Source organism: Myxocyprinus asiaticus, chromosome 28, assembly GCF_019703515.2.
Source record: "Myxocyprinus asiaticus isolate MX2 ecotype Aquarium Trade chromosome 28, UBuf_Myxa_2, whole genome shotgun sequence".
NCBI lineage: Eukaryota > Metazoa > Chordata > Actinopteri > Cypriniformes > Catostomidae > Myxocyprinus > Myxocyprinus asiaticus.
In genome coordinates, this window is record NC_059371.1 from 23,195,582 (window position 1) to 23,211,990 (window position 16,409).

General features: G+C 36.5%; 1 protein-coding gene and 1 long non-coding RNA gene across 2 annotated transcripts in view; one reads left to right on the forward strand and one right to left on the reverse strand.

Moving 5' to 3' along the window:
* LOC127418989 (ephrin type-A receptor 2-like) overlaps positions 1-16,409 on the reverse strand; it is a 37,204-nt gene that overhangs the window by 18,010 nt on the left and 2,785 nt on the right. The gene's annotated exons all lie outside the window — the stretch shown is intronic.
* Positions 5,802-9,598, forward strand: LOC127419019 (uncharacterized). Its single transcript, XR_007893589.1, has 3 exons — positions 5,802-5,881; positions 7,573-7,671; positions 7,785-9,598. It is a non-coding gene; the product is annotated as an uncharacterized LOC127419019 (long non-coding RNA).

Consider the following 16,409-nt stretch of genomic DNA (forward strand, 5'->3'; position numbering starts at 1 on the left):
TTTCTGGAGATATTAAATAATAAACTAAATATATATATATATATATATATATATATATATATATATATATATATATATATATATACACACACACACAGTAAGTATATACAGTACTGTGCAAAAGTTTTAGGTACTTGTGAAAAATGTTGCATAGTGAGGATGTCTTCAAAAATAATGACATAAATAGTTTTCATTTATCACTTAATGTCATTCAAAGTCCAGTAAACATAAAATCAATATTCGGTGTGACCACCTTTGCCTTTAACACAGCACCAATTCTCCTAGATACACCTGGACACAGTTTTTCTTGGTTGTTGGCAGATAGGATGTTCCAAGCTTCTTGAAGAATTCGCCACAGTTCTTCTATCTATTTAGGCTGTCTCAGTTGCTTCTGTCTCTTTATGTAATCTCAGACTGACACGATGTTCAGTGGGGGGCTCTGTGGGGGACATGACATCTGTTGCAGGGCTCCCTGTTCTTCTGTTCAAATTTTTTTCTATTTGCAAAAGTAATGTTTGGGAGTCTAACATTTATATTTCCTATTGACACACTAAAGCTGGAGATATAAATAACCATCTTAAGACAAATGCTTTTGTGAAACATCTTATGTGCCTAAAACTTTTGCACAGTACTGTATATATATATATATAACTATGATACACAATATGTGTATATGTATATTATATATATATATACACACACACACATACATATGTGTGTGTGTGTGTGTTTATATGTATGTTTTATACAGTATTTTTATTAAAGTATATACATATTTTTATTAATATAAATGGAAGGCAAAGAGCAGGATTTGCAAACATTCATGCATTTAGTCAATCGGACGTTGATATATACAAACAGTACAAAAAGAAAGAATCTCGGAATCTTTCTAGAAACATTCCAACATGCCCAGCTCATGTCCTTCCGCTGTCTACTTCTATATCCCCACCACCCCACAGTCTGCTTCCTTTCTAAATCTGCTATGCTATATTCGTTTCAAGGATTAGCCACATACAATATTATTTACATTTACACTAAACCCCCGATATCTGGTTTTCAGTTTCATGTAGGGGTTTTATTAGCCAAGGGACAAGCTGGGACACAACACAGCATAGATTACTGGTTGCATTATTACACAATAATGTACACTAACACCATGTGTCAGATCAGGTGAGATATGTGTATTTGTATGTGTTGAAATATCGCCAGAGGCACAGTCAGTGTAAGACTAAATAGATAAGTAAATATTTGGGCAATAGTTTCAGGGTAAAGATGCTTCAAGGACATGATAGAGTGCAAAGTTACACCTACGGTGAGGAACACTTCTATCCAAAGTATACAACAGCATGTACTGTAGTATTGCATTAGATACAAAATACCAAACCAAGTGCATTCTGCACATAAATCTTTTCTCAAAACAATGGTTTGATATTTTTGTTAACTTGACATTTTTGCTGTTTCAATAATCGTTTTGTAGACTGCAAAATATTATTTTCAAGACAAGTAATTTTGTCTTGTTTTCCTGTAAAATTATCTAAACATTCTTAAAACATGATTTATTTACTTGTCAAGCAAAATGGCATAAGATATTAATTCTTGTTTTAAGAGAAAATCTGACAAAATTTAGTGAACTTGTTAAAACAAGAAAAAAAAATCTGCCAATGAAAAATAAACTTGTTTTCCCTTCGAATTAAGTTTATTTCCTTACCCCATTGGCAAACAGTTTTTTTTTTTAAAGCATAAATCTCACTAAATTCTGTTAGAACAAGAATTCATATCTTATGCCAGTTTTCTTGTCAAGTAAATCAATCACGTTTTAAGAATGTTTAGATATTTTACTGGAAAACGAGACAAAATAATTTTTTGCAGTGTATTTACATTTTACTGAAACTTTAAAATAACAAAAAAAAAAATCTTTTAAATATTCTATATGAAGGAAAGTATTATGTAGAATATATAATCATTATAATAAAATATAATACAACATTTTTTATATAAATGAAAGCATAAGATTTGCAAACATGCATAATACATAAATTTTTTCTCAGAAATAACTTGACTACTTTTTACCAATTACCAACATGTCCTAAAACAACTTTGAGCAGTTGTATAAAGTTAATTACTCGAAAGTGCACACAAGTATTCTAGCAGTGTAATTCTTCACATAAACTATGAACATTTTCCACTACGTTTGACAACCAGAAAATATTTAATTTTACAATAAAATTATTTTAAATTATATATTTTATTTTATTATTTAAACAAAACCTAACAAAAATCTTTCTGAGAAATGTTTTTATGAAAAGTGGGTTTGTGCAGTCTTTCTTTAAAATAAATTGTTTGAATTTTGTTATCATGCATTTTCAAGTTTGGCTAGAAAATGTCCAAATACTTTGTGTTTCTGCGGCCACTGTGTTTCTGTAACACAATAGCCACAAGCCAAATCATTGTTTCCATTTTCTAATGCTTTGTTACCTAAAGATTTGCCAAACAGTTATAATTAAAGAGTCGGGTGCTTCCTCCTTCCTGAATGCTTTGTATCAATTGAGGCCTTGTTTTGGGTTGAGCCACTTGCTCTCTCTCACAGGAAGGGGGTTAACGGCGGTATACATTACCTCTAATATTTGAGAGCACGCATTCTCTTATTTCAAAAGAAAACTCTCAGCATGAAAAGAATTCAATGTGGCAGCAAAGATCGAGTCAATGTGTTATTTATTCCTCCTTTCAAGTCAGCTCCTCATCCCGTTTCGGTGCCAGCTGTTGTGGAGACTTTACTGCAACTCATTAACTCGCCTCTCTGCGGAGGTGGGGATGTTGTGGGAGACAGGGGGACTGAGGGACAGACAGAGTGAGGGATAACGAGTCCTGCAGGGATTTGAAAGGAAAGGGGGGAGCAGGAGAAGAAAAAGAATTGTCCTATTCACCGAGTACGGGGGCTAAACAGCTGCGGCTGCGTACCCCGTTTCATATGCCTACTGCCCCCCACTCCGGCAATCCACTCGTAATCTCCAAATTGTTAAGTCTACTTGCTTGCCTCATGGACACATGTGAGGGTCTAGCAAAACATTCAGCAGCCCATTCACTCTGGACAACAGGCACAGAATGCCACTCAGTGCAGAGAGAGGGAAAACACTTGTTTCGAATAGTGTAGATACCACATGACGCGATAATACACTGGCTGGCTTCTTAACAGCCGAGGACAAAAAGCTGCTGGCATTTTGGAGGGCTGTGTATGCTGGACTTGAAGTTTTTATTTAATCCGCTTATACATTGGCATTCAAAAAGTTTACAAAAGAATTTATCAAGTATCCACACAATGCCCCTGAGACAAATTTTTTTTTTATTACTTTTTTCGAAACACTTTTTGTGTATCAAAAAAGTGGATTTGTGCAGTATTTTGATTTCGATAGAGTTTCGATTTAATCATATTAAAGGGATAGTTCACCCAAAAATGAAAATTCTGTCATTATTTACTCACCCTCATGTTGTTCCAAACTAATATTATGTAAGTACATGTTAGGCAGAATGACACCCTAAGATAAATAAAGGCATACATTTTATTTTTAAGTGAATCATTACTTAATATTTAAATTTTTATATACATAATATTTTTGGACAACTTTAAGTTACCGGACAAAATTTTTTTTACAGTTTGTCGAATCAGTTCACTTACTCTTCAAGGTATAGTCTGTTGCATTTGAAAACTAATGTGGAATTTTAAGTGAACTTTTCACTTTTCAAGTGAAACAGCAGTAATGTGGTTTCAGCACGAGGGGCTTTATATGGGTGTACATGAAGGTTTTTATGTTTTCAATGTAAGAATGTTGCTTTCTAATTACATACTGCATACTTTAATAATAAGAATAAGAATAAGAATATACAAGCTATAACAGTGGCGATTTCTCAGGGCCAGCACAGCCTTCTCTGCTGGCGTAACATGCCTAATAAATAAATATTTTTTCATCCTTTCATTCTCATTGATCTTTTTGCCTATGAATTTTCAGACACGTTCCACTCCTAATTCATCTACAAACAAATAGCAAAGAACAAATAGTTTATCCAATCAGAATTTATTCCTCAATGCTTACAAGCAAAGTGACAACTGTTTCACAAATCGCATGCACCTTAGCTGAAGCAGCGCATGAATCTGAGCTCCATCCCGTCAGGCCTTAAGAATTTCCACAGAATCCCTCAACAGTGCAAATGAATGGGCATCTAAAGTCAGATTATCAGATTCATCAGCCAATCAGATTGATTTATTTGTTCTTGGTGGGTGTGGTCTTTAGGATATGTCCCAGTCCAGGCCTTCTAGCTGGCCTTGAGTGATGCAATCACACTTTAAGTGATGTACATAATTTGAAAGCGAAGAGCTGTCATCACTGCTGTTATTGCCGTTGAGAAAGAGATCCTTATGGATTTAAAAACCTGAGATGTTCTGCATGATCGTGCGATTTAATAATTAAACAGGAAAGGAGGACTGATTTTCACTTCAAGTAAATTGGTAAGTGCTTTTTGCATTGTTAAAGCAACATCAGGAGTTTTCTAAGTGTAAATTAGGCTGATTAAGCATTCAGTGTCGGATCAAGTTTTGAAAAGTAACTGCGTACCCTGACGAAACTAAATTTATTGCAAGCAAAATTTAAATCGCAAATATAATTAGAGAGCTTTTTCTTGGTATTAGACCTCCTTGGTTCTGGCTTTCATGTGTGGACGTGTTTTTAAAATGTCAATTGGTATTATTAGTTGACTGCCACGTAATGTATGATAGACATACATTGTCTTATTCATTATGAAACTGTGTTTTCTTAATGGCATGAATCACACTGAAGGCCTAGACTTAAAATGCACAGGCAGTGGCTGAGCTATATTACAGATACACTACCGGTCAAAAGTTTTAAAACACTTACTCATTCTTTATTATTATTATTTTTCACATTTTAGAATAAGAGTAAAGTCAGCACAGCTATGGAATACCATAAATGAAACTATGGGAATTGTGTTGTGACTAATCAAAATCCAAAATAAATCAAAACTGTGTTATATTTTAGCATCTTCAAAGTAGTCACCCTTTGCCTAGAATTTGCAGACATGTACTCTTGACATTTTCTCAACCAACTTCTTGAGGTATCACCCTGGGATGCTTTTTAAACAGTATTGAAGGAGTTCCCATCTATGTTGGGCACTTATTGGCTGCTTTTCTTTATTATTTGGTCCAAGTCATCAATTTCAAAAACTTTTTTTTTGTATATTACATTTTAGTTTTATAATGAAATAAATTAATATGGTGGCACAATTATATTTTTGTCCACAAAACTAATTTCAAACATTTAAGCATACGCCTTCAGATCAAAAGATTTTTAAGATCATGAGAAACATTTCAGTCAAGTGTTTCAAAACTTTTGACCGGTAGTGTATATGAATAGTGAAATAGTGCAGTTAAGTTCTCACAAGGGCTAACAGTAAGGTTTTGAGTCAAATTACACAAATGTGCAGTTTTTCTTGCACTGCTTTTATACATTAGATTCAAACACCTACTTTAAAACCCCCTTAAACTACAATAACTTTTGTAAATTCTATCCTTCAAAACTATATTCCTATATCATCATATTTTAACTGTAGATATAAGTGAACACGATAAATCCATGGTCTGTTGCATTATATAACTAATGTGGCATTTTAAGTTAACTTTTCACTTTCCAAAATACAGTAGGACTGCAGTTTAGGGCAACAGGCTTTGTCTTAGCATTTCGGACACAACAGGAAGCAGGAAGCATGCGTTGCTTCCTTCCTAAGGCAGCCAATGAAACCATAGTGACAGAGAAGGCAAATGTTGGTCGGACTCTGGAAGGAAGAAAGGAAAACTGGCCCATTCGCAAAAATGGTAAAGCAAGGTCATAGGTTGGAATGGACTTATAGCTTTTGAGGAACGTTGATTACATTAATGTAATACAAACTTACCAGCAGAGAGATGGGAGCATGTCTGTTTCGCTCGAATCTCATGGGCTCCGTCTCGCTATTTGGCACCACAGGCTTAGACCTTAAGAGGCTCTGAGTGACTGTTTGTTTATTGTGAGAGTAGCTGGATCCTGCTCGCCGGTGACCTACTGGGGTCTGTGAGCTGTGTGGGTTGGGAGGAATGGTCAAGACGGATGAGAGGCTGACATTAATGGACGGATGTATGGATGGATGGGGAACGAGGGTTGAATGAATTAGTGTTTACATGGTGGCGGGACAGCTCGAAGCCCTCCAGGACAAGAGTTTGACGAATAAGAAAAAGGAAAGAAAAACAAAAGGTCTAGTCATTTAAAGCTAGGCGCAGAGGGGCTTATATGTAGCCTCAGGCAGAGTTGAGTTAAAGTGCGCTGCTCCACCAGGTGTTGATGGCCAAGTAAAACAAACTGTGCAGCGGAGTGAGTGCGGACAGCGGCCAGGGGCTCGTTTCACAGGGAAGGAGGTTAAATTTAGAAGGGGAGCCATTGTAAAAATAAAACATGTGCACTGAAGAATATGAAGATTAAGACAACATAGAGCAATCATAAGAAACCATTTTCTGTGGCTTGTCATGAGGTGAAGACAAGTTCACAACGCAGCTATATATGCTCTCAGCTAACTAGTCTCTCATTTCCCCTAATTTTTCTCCTAATCCCCCCTCCCAAAAAATGCACATTCTGTCATCATTTATTCCCCCACATGTTGTTCCAAAACTGTATGACTTTCTTTCTTCTGTGGAACACAAACTGTGAATTTTGAAGAATTTTACTGGTAATTTTTTACCAAAAGTGGGGGACTAAAACTTTCAAGCTTTAAAAAGGATGCAAAACCACCATTAAAGTATCCTAAAAGTTAAATTCCGTCTTCTGAAGTCAGTCAATATGAGCGTGTTTACATGCAAAGCAATACGCTGATAACTATAAAAAAAAATTAGTGTATTCAAAACAACAAAGTAAGAAACGTGCGTTTACGTGAGATTTGAAATCATTCGATTATTCTCTGCTTTTGACATCAAAATATAAACAGGCAAACACACAACACCAGTAAGAATGCTGGTAAAGGTTTTAACATGTATAGCAAAATCAGGGTAATCAGCTAAAATCTATCGAATCGTGTGCTGATTGGTTTATGCTGAAACCATCCACGACCTAACCCCGAGAAAGGAAAACAATAATGCATTTACATGACCTTACACGTTGTCGGCTTATCAAGCATAATCTGTGTAAAGTCGTGCATGTAAATGCTCTCCTTGTGTAAGGAAAAGACAGAAATGCAAGTTTTTTTAAGAGTAACTAAATGACATAATTTTTGGGTGTCCTATTACTTTAAAGAGTGTCACTTTTTGTCTGAGAAAAAAAGTTAAATTACAATTTTTAATTTGACCGTAAATAAATAGTGTGTATAAGAGTTTGAGTTTAGAAGAAAGATAAAAATGTTAAAAAGTACATTTTACCAAAATTATAGGTTAACACTGACTATTCACAGACATTGTTTTTACCGTTACTGAATGGTCAGTGGAGTGGTTCTTAAGGCCAGACTGAACAAAGCCAGAGCTGTGAGTGTGTGTGTTTGTATGTGTAGGGGGGGATGCAGTAGTAACAAGAAGCCAGCAGGGATGGAATGGTCTCTAGGTGTGGTGGGAGCATTAGTGCAAAGGATTATCAGCCCATTGGAACTGTTGTAAGAGAATTACATCTACGCTTTACAATTCCACGAGCTCTTTCATCTAGTCGTTAACAGACACAATAACTGCTCTAATCCCTCTCTTTTCACACTTTTCACTTATTCTAAAGGAAAGAGGGCAAGAGGAAGAGATGATGACAGAGCACAAAAGGAGACAAACACTGAGACCCATCCAGAAGATTTGTTAATTAAGAAAGGAGTTAACTAAGAAACCAGAGGCACAACTGAAAACACTACAAAAAAGCTGTGAGATCCTCAACACCTGAATGAGCATAACACTAGTTCATTATATGGGTGGGAATCAGCTGGGACCTGACACTTTGTTATTATTTCCATATTTGGGTTGTGATTTGATTCAATTATTTATGTTTAGTGTATTGCAATTGTAATATTTTACTCACTTGTTTCACATTCATCTTCATTGGACTTTGGTGCTTTGTACAACACATCCTGAGCTTTCTCCTATACTTGAGAGCATACGCATTTCAGTGTTAGTAAACAAATCAATGTGAGGGAATATTGCACTTTTGTTCCAGTGTGTTTATCATTACACAAAAACCTTGTAGTCTAGCTGTACGTACCATCAGTACAGACCTCGTTACAAACGAAACAAGTTATAGGCGTCATTCTTAGCCTGTTCGGAGTTTGCATTTTGTTCGAACAGAAATAATGGAGAGTTCATGACATAATAATGTCACAGTATGTTTTGTCTTTTCACACTATGAGTGGTTAAAGGGATAGTTCACCCAAAAATGAAAATTCTCTCATAATTTACTCACCCTCATACCATCCCAGATGTGTATGACTTTCTGTCTTCTGCAGAAAGCAAATCAAGATTTTTAGAAGAATATCTTTGCTTTGTGTCTGTAAAATGCAAGTGAATCCATGTCTTCTGAAACAATCCAATCGTTTTTGGGTGAGAATAGACCAAAATGCAACTTCTTCTTTCCCTGTACATTTTGCTACTGCAGTCTCTAGGCACGATCATGATTTCAAGCTCGATTACACTTCCTAGTGCTTGACGCATGCAAAGAGAGCAAGATGGCGCTAGGAAGTGTAATCAATCTTGAAATCATAATCGCCAAGGATATTGCTGATGTCAAGATTTACAGTGAAAAAATAGTTACGTTTTGGTCTGTTCTCCCACAAAATCAATTGGATCCCTTCTGAGGATATGGATTTAACCACTGGAGTCTTATGGATAAATGTTATGCTGCTTTTATGTGCTTTTTAGAGCTTCAAATATTTGGTCAACATTCACTTGCATTGTATGGACCAACAGAGCTTAAATATTCTTCTAAAAATCTTTGTTTGAGTCCTGCACAAAAAAGATGCAGTGATGCAGTTTTGTAAGGCAAAATATTGCAATACTCGGAAATATTAATTTTTACCCCCTCCTCTGTTTATTATTGCACTGATAATAAAAAATAAAAAAAAAATTTCCCTTTAGTTCTTTATCTGATTTTGTTTCCTAACAGCATTGTTTTCCAAAGTATGCAGTACTGGAGAACGTTTTTGAAATGCTCATTTTCGATTGAGGGAAATGCTGTTTCAGTGAGGATTAGATGAGATGACAACAAAGATGGGAAGAGTCAGGTTTAAGCCAAAAAAGAGAAGCAAAGTAATAAACAAAATTCCTTAATAAGTGGGAAAAGAATAAGTGAATGAAGCTAGTGACTGAGGGTGACAATAGAAATCCCTGAGCTGACGAGTTGGAGGGTCACAGAGGATTAGTAGGCCTCCGGTTTCCACTATAGCTTGTCCTGTTTCAGGGCACACAGAGCTAACACGGGCCAGGAAACTTGGTCTCACACACTAGCAGCACACTACACTCAGCACATGCACACAATCCTGAAATCAACTCCTCTCATGTGAGACCTTCAATATACTGTATACAGAACATCTAGTTGTGGGAAAAAGCGTGTGAGCCCTAGAATTTACCGTCGATATCTACATATATTGGTCATAAATTAGTCTTATCTTCTACTAAGTCACAACAATAGACAAACACAGTCTTGAATAACACATACAATGATGCGTTATATATACTGATGAGATTGTCTTTCTTAAACGCATTGTGTAAACATTCACAGTGGAAAAATTATGTGAACTCTTGGAATTAATAAATGGTTGACCCTTCTTTTGGCAGCAATAACTTCAACCAAATGTTTTCAGTAACTGCGGATCAGACCTGCTCAATGATCAGGAGGAATTCTGCCCCATTCCTCTTTACAAAAGTGATTAAATCCAGCAATATTCTTAGGATGTGTGGTGTGAATCACTCTCTTGAGGTCATGTCAAAGCATCTTGATCGGGATGAGGTCAAACTGAGCCTCTCCAGAAGGCATATTTTCCATGGTAAGAAATCCATTGTAAATTATTTCTCACATTACTAAGGTGGAAAAATCCACACAATTCCCTCCTTCTGATGAGTCACTTCATGATAGGCGAGCTCTCCAACACCCCTCTGACATTTCAAAGAAAACTGTGAGTAACTGACTTCCAGTAAGTCTACAGTAGTTTCATTTAATTTGTTAATTTGTATAAAAAAAAGCCATTATATTAAAATTAACAAACATTTATAATATCTACTCTTACTGTAATTTGATATTAGATATTGGTATTAGGAACAAAGATGACAAACAAACCCATTTCCATGAAAGAATTCTTCATTATCTAAACTACTCCAAGCAGATGGCACTGCCAAGAATTAGGCCAAAATTGTGTAAATAAATTAAGATTAATGTCAATGCCAAACTGTTTCTGTGGGTAAGTAAATGTGATCGATGGAAAAAAAAGTTAAGAGAAGAAATAATTCGAATCAAACAAAGCAGAGGATAATTACACCACAGGTGAAATAACCTAGAATTAGCTGGATTACAGATCATGACGATGTTAAACATATTCACACAGCTTTCATCAACACACCATTTACTGTGAATGCTGGCATTACACACTAGAGTGGTATGTTAGATGACTACAATACAATTTTTTACTGTAATCTTGCACAAAAGCTCAGACAGCACTTTAGCTGAATAACTTGCTTATTTTCCTTTATGTTTATCTCAGCTTTAACCTACAGTTAGACTTTCTGCGGTAAGCTGATTTATTTATCCTCATTTTTTGCTGTTGATCTACCTGTCACCACATGGTTCAACATATTTGAGGACTCTACTGTTTCTCAAGCAAGGAATTCCAAAATTCCACAACCTTTTACCATACACAGTATGTATATTGCACATAAGAGTCGAAGTTTATCTTAAATGTGGTGCATGTAAACTAAAGTTAGTCTAAAAGCATACATTTGTCTGTGTGAGACAGGTAGGGGATAAGCAAAGCTGTTTATTCACAGGACACCATCAAAAATCTCCCAGAAGAAACTAAACAGTGTTTGCAGGGCCGTGTGAAACTGGATGTTTAAACTTTCAATACATGTCACTTCCAAGACCTGGTCAAGGCCAAAAATTACACATTGTCATCAGAGCAGCCAATAACAATAATGCATGCTGCCTATTTGGTTTAATTTAGGAAAACTAAAAAGGGATCTGTATCACAGCCACTCAAGTTTAGAAGAGGGTATAAATGTGGTCCAAACTAAAAGAAAGAAAGAAACGAAGAGCAACTGGATAGGAAGAAGATATATCCAAAACCAGTACTTATGGCTCCTGAGAACACACACCCAAGTCAATTACTACCCAGCCAGTCACTCACCACACATAATACATACACATCTCTAACTTGGTCACCCACTCTCGGCTTAAGCATGTTCCAGTGAGGGAAAATCTTCTTTACAGTACAGCACAGGCCTTCTTTAGACAGAAATAAGTTACTATAAAAGATTCAATGCCTAATCAGTCTCTATTTTTCCTATAGACCAACAATAAGGAGGCCAATAGCCTTTGAAATATTCCAGACACTAGCTATTTTTTCAGCTCTGGAAACCTTGGAAGGGTTTACTGCTAATGACAGGGTGTGGGCATGAATTTCTTCAGCAATCTAACATAAGTCAGCAGAGGTGGGTAGTAACGCACTACATTTACCCTACTTTTAGAGTACGTTTAAAAGTGGGTACTTTTTACTCTCACTCAAGTAAATTTCTAATGAAATAAATTTACTTTTACTTCATTAAAATGGGCAGTGTTCCTGTAATTACATTACTGGGTTTAATATTAGTTAACGTGTAAATTATTGAGAGATTATTTAATGGGACTTTTACGACAGCGTAAGTTAACAGCTGCACACACTGTCACAAACTATCACTCAAGCAGAGTCCATCACTGCTGCAGCATCAAGCTCTTCAAAGTGAAACACTTTCTTCGCTCCGCACAGTGAAAAAAAGAATAGTTTCGTCATGCACTGCCTTCATTTAACACCAAGTCAAGCAGATATTTCAAGATTAAAATTGCAGCTCCAGGCTTTATATACAGGCTTTGTCCCGCATGTCATGAGCAGTATTTACACATTTACCCTGCGCCATCGCAACTATCGCAACTACTTCGGGCTGATTAACTGTATAAATCTATGTAAACATACAAGTTAAATGTAAATGCCTTTTGCTCTGCCGTTCACGTGATTGATAACTGAAGCACGAACAGACAGCATTTCTGTACATGCACAGCGAGGGGCGCGAGGCGCGCGCGAGAGATGTGCGGGCGTGAGGCGATCATATGGCGAATAATATACATGTTAATATAAAGAGTAAACACATTTTATCTAATGTACATTATTGTATTTATTTGTTATATTTTAGTATTTTTAAACTCCAATACAAGTTAGGTAGCGTTTCTGGGTGCATAGCGCCCTCATCCGACCAAATTATCATAACCTACATGTTATAACAGAATATTTAAATCATTCACAGAACTATCATTTCTACTGTGTGCAGAGTTAAAATAATATCAAATAATATTTATTTAGTAAATAAAGAATTCTTCAGCCTAATTGCAAAATTCTGTATAAATATAAATAAAGAGTACATTTTAAAATGCATCTGTATGTTTTGCCTCTCTATATGTTATTATGTTATTTTAATCAAGTAATGATTTGTCAATACATTCAGCATGAAATAAAACATTGCAGGAGTGAAGGAAGCAGTAAACTCCCAGCTCGTACATCTTCCCTGTAGTGAATTATGGGCAATTAACCGTCATAGAGTGCACATCAAATGTACACTCGAAATTAGAGTACAATGTGGGTAAGAATGAGTGAACAAAAGTAGGGAACGAGTGGCTCACTCAGACACTCCTACAAAATGGTGAACACCCAAAATAGTGCACTATATAGTGTATAGGGGGCGGTTTCAGACACAGGGAGTGTTCCGCGACCGGGGTTGGTGCCCTATGCAGGCTGTGTACTCTGTGTTTAGAGAGCAGCGTTACTGCTGTACAGAGCTAATGATCTAAATTCTTTCAACACTGAAAAATGTAACTACACTGAAATAAGAATCCACGCAGGACTTTAAAAGCTATGAAATAGCGAAAGTAGGCATTAATAAAGCATGATCTTGCTTTGGTTTATATTTCAGCATATATATATAATGTCCCTGTGGGACATTTTCAAGTTTTCACTGTAATAATTACAAGAAATGTTTCCAAACCTCTCTTCTTATTGAAAAATTCATCCAGATCTGACAAGAGCCCTTAAAGGAATATTTCACCCAAAAATGAAAAATCTATCATCATTTACTCACCCTCATGCCATCACAGATGTGTATGACTTTCTTTCATCTGCTGAACACAAATTAAGATTTTTAGAAGAATTTCTCAGCTCTTTTGGTCCATACAATGCAAGTGAATGGGTGCCAACATTTTAAAACTAAAAAAAAATCACATAAATCAGCATAAAAGTAATCCATAAGACTCCAGTTAAATCAATAGCTGTGTCTCGTTTGGAAGGATGCGTCCTCCGGAGGTTGCATTTCTTGGCCGCATACGTCATCGAGGCTGTCTCGTTTCATAAAAGTGAGTAGGACACTTCGAATGCAGCCTTCGAATGAGACCTTCTTTCATGGGAATTTGGAGGATGCATGAGGTGTATCCTTCGTGGGCACTCATAACCCACAATTCTTTGCTTCAACAGAAATGTCTAAAAAAAATAACGCCAATTCGTCCATAAATATGATGTTCAAACGCAAGTAATGTTAATTCCCAAGTTGAAGTACCTCAGTAGATGGGTGCAGAGTATATAATATGTATAATTATATTAATATATAATTAAAATAAAGTATTAGACTAAAACTACACCTGTAAAATCTATTTACTTTTCTGTCTACATCATTATAACTCTCCTAAACTGTACCTCATACATTCCCAGGGACTTTGTTCCCTTCTCACTCAAAGCGCTCGAGCTTGTTAAAGAGTGGCGTGCTGTCATAGCAACCATGTCACGTTACGTTTCCATTTGTCCTACGAAGGCCGTCTCGTTTAAACGAGATTTGTTTAAAGGAGGACGCTCGGTATACTGCAGCCTTCAAAGGACGCGTCCTACCTAGCATGCAGCCTTCCAAACAAGACACAGCCAATATCTTCAGAAGCGATGTGATAGCTGTGGATGAGAAACAGATCACTTTCACATTCTTCTTCTTGTGTTTTTGGTGATTCACATTCTTCTCTACATATCGCCTCCTGCTGGGCAGGGAGAAGAATGTCTAGCAAATAATTACAAATATTGATCTGTTTCTCACCCACACCTATCATATCACTTCTGAACATATGGATTTAACTACTGGAGTCTTATGGATTACTTTAATGCTCCCTTTATGTGCTTTTTGGAGCATAAAAATGTTGGCACCCATTCATTGTACTGACCTACAGAGCTGAGATATTCTTCTAAAAATCTTCATTTGTGTTCTGCAGAAGAAAGGAAGTCATACATATCTGGGATGGCATGAGGGTGAGTAAATGATGAGAGAATTTTCATTTTTGGGTGAACTATCCCTTTAAAGTGATAGCTCAGCCATAATTTAATATGCTGTCATAATTTCCCAACCCTCATGTTGTTCCAAACCTGTGTGACCTTCTGTATTCTGTGGAACACAAAAGATGTTATATAGAATGTCACAGACTGACTCTGGTCTCGGTCACCATTCACTTTCAAAATATATGAGAAAGTCATAAGGGTTTGGAACAACATGATGGTGAATGATGACAGAATTTCCATTAATAATAATAATTCTGTAATACATGTTAAATGTGTATTATGTAATGGAATATAGAGGAGTTAACTTCTATTATGCCATTTGTGAAAGTAACGAGTCACTACTTCAGTACTCTTTTAATTGGATACTTTCTTACTCTTACTCAAGTAATTATGTTAGTACTTTTACTTCTACATGAGTAATAATTTTTTTTAAAGTAATTGTACTTTTACTTGAGTACAGTTTTTGGCTACTCTTCACACCTCTGCAGGTCAGGCATCGTGTCTTTGTGCGGTCAGCTAAGATAAGCAAACGTTATGATTGTGAAAGGGTGTGTTTTATTAGTGGCAAACTTGAATGCAATATTGTGTGTATTTTTAAGTAATCTCACCACAGACAGTTTGCCATCCTCTTTGAGAACAAAGTTAGCCTCACCCCACCCTTGCATTTACCCTGTTCTGTTTTGGAGTTCCCTGATCCAACAATGATTGCCTTTAATCAACAGTTCATCCATCAATGTAATAGTCAGCTCTGGCCTGGAGCTCTCCCCAGGGAATTCTTCAGGCCTGCAGTAGTTGAGAAGGCTCCTTAATAAACCTAGCAGGAATGTATCAGTGGAGTGTGTGTGTGTGTGGGGGGGGGGGGTGCAGGTTATGTCTCTAGCTGAACACAGCACTACATTGTTCTGCTACCTTTACATTCCATTCTCCACCTTTCCAATACAATTCCCCCCCCCCCCCAGAGTCTAAGGTTTTATCTCTATTCCAATTCTAAAGCACGCACACACCTGTTCCCACAATCTTTAGTCTATAAATCAAGGAATGTATGCAAACGAAAAAATGATGCATATGTGCTCATCAATGAAACGAATCTGTAACCGCTCAAATCAAGAAACTGTAATGCAGACGCCCCGTTTTAAAGGAATTATTGCTCATTGTGTAAATTTGGCTGCATTTTACCTGTTACTGCAAACTGTAGAATTGTGGGGAATATGTTAAAGTTTTGAGGTTAGAGGACGTTTAAAATGGAATAATTCTAACATGTTTCTGCATGCTAGTATTCTCGTGCACATTTCTGTCATCACAAAACACTTTAGGACTGTCACATGGCTGATGTCTCTCTGGTGTGGTGAGGAAAAGAAAAGACAGGAGGGGAAAAACAGGTGGCCAATAGAATGACATTGTCACACCCTCAAAAAGCGTGTTTCAAACCTCTCTTTGAAATGTTCTACCTAAAGCTAATAGTCTGCCACAGTCACTGACTTTTATTGTATTTTAAAGAATGCTGGGGGTCATGGGAGTCAAGTCCACTGCCAGGACGAGCAAACACATTTCAAAGCACATGAGTAACAGCATGCACAAAATGGGTGATGAGTGCAACATTTTAAAATGTGAAAATATAGTATGTGAAAATGTGTCTGCTTGAAACATGCAGGGCCGTTTCTGAGCATATAGGGGCCCTAAGCGAAATCCTACTTGGAGGACCCCTGCGATCCAACAACAATATTATACATATTATACTGTATATATAAAAGCAGTTTAACACAAAACATAAAAATAAAAGGCATTCTCTTGTGGCATCATCTTAGCCCTACATATGA